Below are 3,383 nucleotides of genomic sequence, written 5' to 3' on the forward strand. Positions count from 1 at the left end.
AGTCAAGTTTTCCTAATTACACGGCCGGGGATATACGACTTCACTCACTATATCCGTCAGCTAGTGACACCATAAAGCCACATAATCACTATTAGTAATCCGGGTCGGGGAAAAAAACAAAACAACAGTCAACTCGTATTTATCGATAAATGTTTTACGTTTTGTCAGATAACATCACTTCCTGCGCCCGTAGAGTTTCAACACATCAATTATGTATGGAACGTGCAAACCCGACCACGGTTCTCTGGGAATCCCCCCCCACCCCTCCCCTCCCTCTTCCCCCTTCACTGAACCACCATGATAAGCTTTGCAATCGCCGATTCAGTGATGGTGAGCGTCGAGCGGTGAGTCACTGTAGACACACACACACACTCTCCCTCACTCACTAGATACACTCCCTTATTCACCGAACATTTTCATTTTCGGGAATGTTTACTGACACGCTTTAGCATGTGTGTGTGTATACAGGTCTACACGATTACACATGTTTAAACGTGCACATATAAATGCAATCAAACGTGCACGTAAACAAATACACAAACAAACACACACACAATCACATAAACACACACACAATCACATAAACACACACACACACACACACACACACACACACACACACACACACACACACACACACACACACACACACACACACACACACTCACTAACCGTCAAAATTCCTCACATCACTTTTCAAATCTTCAATAATACATCAACCGTCACTTAACAAACACACTTCACCATATTTCACCATCAAAAAGGAAACGTACATTTCTGTTTCCGTGAACCAAGTCCATCCAGCTGAAACTATCGACTATTTAACGGTAAACAAACCATCACTAACCATCTACAGCTGGTTTCTAGCACCCATTAGAACGCGGTCGGTACGGAAGATGGCGTCGCAGATGGCGAACGAGTTGACAGCTTCAAAAAAAAAAATCAGCCACTGGCAACTCGACCCCCACGTCTCACTATCCTTCACTATCGTATAATGAATGACGTCACACACTGCAAGGATCGCCTGTAGCACGCGGTACAGTGGCGACAACAGAAGATAGTGTATACTGTGTTGCGGCAAGTCCAGGTCTACAGGCCATGGGTAGGTTGAAGAAGGTTCCCGGGTTCGCTGTATAACCCCCCCCCGTCCCCCAATCCCCATGGACCAGCCAGCCCCCATGTCCCCCCACCCCTAACCCCTCCTTCCCCTCCCCTCCCGGCCCTCCCCCCTCCTCCTCCTCCAAGCCCCATGGACGAACCAGCCCTTCTCCCTCCCCCTCCCCCCTCCCTCCCTCCCTTCCCCCAGCTTGAACCAGCTGCACCATTACACACAGCCAATCTCCAGTCACTATCATCACCACCTGACCAATCCCCGCGCGAGTTTCCAGTCACCTGACCAATCAGCGGTCGCGTTCCACGCCACCTAACCAATCAGCGTGAGGAACGTACCAGCCTAGGGGGTGCAGGGGAAGAAAATTGATGGTCTGAAATACACCCGGTTGGCATGGTAACGGCCCCCAGTGTTCCTATTCACCAACATTCAGCATGTTTACACAAAGGGCATACACTGAAGCGCATTCTAATTGGGGTGTATAGATACATATCCCCAATACGGGGAAATTGGTGGTGCTTTGAAAAAAAGAGCTACATGGCCGCGGCGGAGTTCGTATGCGGCGCCTATTTTTCTTCTTACGTAATTTATTTGTGTTGTTATGGTGTGTTCTATCACGTACACTTCACTGAATGTAGAAGATAAACTGAAGTGTAATGCATAATGTATGTTCTGCTCTTGCCGCTCAATACCTCACCATCTCACACATTATATTCATCATCACCAAGCGAGTCTGTCTATCTATTTATTCCTCCCCATCTGAAGTGCTTCTTAATTTCCATCATTTCTAGCTAGAACAGCCAGCTGGCTCTTAAAGAAATTGCAACTGGTTGAAGTTGTCAGCCCGTTTGGTGGGTTTTTCTGCAGCATGAGGACGGCGACGCTTCCATCCACACACACACACGCCCACACCCGCACCGACAACCACAACCATGCTGCTCTCGACCCCTGCAGGTGCTCTCCTCCCCCCCACCCCCCACCCGACTCGGGCTTCCATGTTGGCGTGGGGAGGAATTTAAATTAGCCAGCACTGTACATGTATTCCAATGGGAGAGAAAGAGAGAGAGAGAGAGAACCGTAAATCCATCCCCCATCTAGCTGCCCCCCCTCCCCCCCGCCCCTGCAGAAATCCATGCGGCATTTACCTATTGTGCCTCATGAATGCTGGCTGACTCGTGCTCGATTATAATTAATTCAAACGGAACTAAAGTCTCGGCGTGGTTGGTGTTCGAGCACACGGCTTTGAGGCTTTGAGCGCGGGGGTGGGGGTGGGGGAGGGAGGGGGGAGGGGGGGGAAGCGAGCACTGCTGCGTCTGTCTCGTAGCCTCGCACGAGGTCCCGCAGGCCTCACCATTTATCCACGTAATGGTTGGCTGGCTGGCGTTCCCTGACGGCCTCGTATATTTCACCATTTTCTGGCATTTTTCACGGAGGAGGGGGAGGGCTATATCGCCTGAACACGGTCATCATTCTGTCTGCCGGCTCCCTCACAATAATGGCATGGGCTCGGGGAAAGAAATAAAAACCGTATGTGTGTGTGTGTGTGACACGCATCAGTCATCCACCCGTCATTATATACGGGGCGCCCACTCAAGTAGCACGGATGGTGAGGGTGAGTCAGCACCCGACGCGAGGCTAGCTAGCACCGGCAGTGCTGTTGTCGGTGCTAGCAGAAATAAGATAACCTGTTTTTCCCGAGTTCTGCTCCAACCAAACAGATGTTTAATAGATCTGTCGCAATGATTAAAGTTGCTCGCATTCGTTTTGCACTCTTTTTTATTATTCTAAAGAACGCGCTGCGTTTAAAGGTGACGTTTCGTATGTAGTTTTCTCGACGTCAGAAAACCCAGCTGGTATTTCCAACGTCATTCTAAAAACAACTTCCGCGAAGTTATTAAAAGTATACGAGACAGAGGAGTGTTATCGCGCACCAGCCATACATGAGCCAACCTAAGCAGCCAATCAGCGAAAAGGACGGGATCGATAGAAGTGTGTTATGAAGTTTCGTGTGGATTTAATGAAACGCTAATGTAATCTGTCGTCCGCGAGGAATTAATCCCGCCCTCATATTTCCCCGTATTCCCAGCATAGTGCTTCATGAATAAAATACAAAAATACGCAAATTATACAGCGTGCGCGGGCCCCGTTAAAATAACCATCCACGAATTTCGCCCCACCCTAGGGCCGGAGGCTGATAATCCACCACGGAAAGTATACACAGAATTATGTATACAGCCCGACCCTGTATGCGTGTATGTATGTATACACCCAC

General features: G+C 49.2%; 1 protein-coding gene across 1 annotated transcript in view; it reads right to left on the reverse strand.

The window, feature by feature from the left end:
* The window catches only part of LOC122251367 (uncharacterized), a 33,623-nt gene extending 32,506 nt beyond the window's left edge, over positions 1 to 1,117 (reverse strand). The window contains exon 1 of the transcript XR_015190955.1: positions 848 to 1,117. The gene's annotated coding sequence lies outside the window, so the exon portion shown is untranslated. The remainder of the gene's footprint in view (positions 1 to 847) is intronic.
* Positions 1,118 to 3,383: the final 2,266 nt, after the last annotated feature.

The sequence above is a fragment of the Penaeus japonicus genome, unplaced genomic scaffold (genome assembly GCF_977035675.1).
Source record: "Penaeus japonicus unplaced genomic scaffold, GWHDUDI00000001_assembly GWHDUDI00000004, whole genome shotgun sequence".
NCBI lineage: Eukaryota > Metazoa > Arthropoda > Malacostraca > Decapoda > Penaeidae > Penaeus > Penaeus japonicus.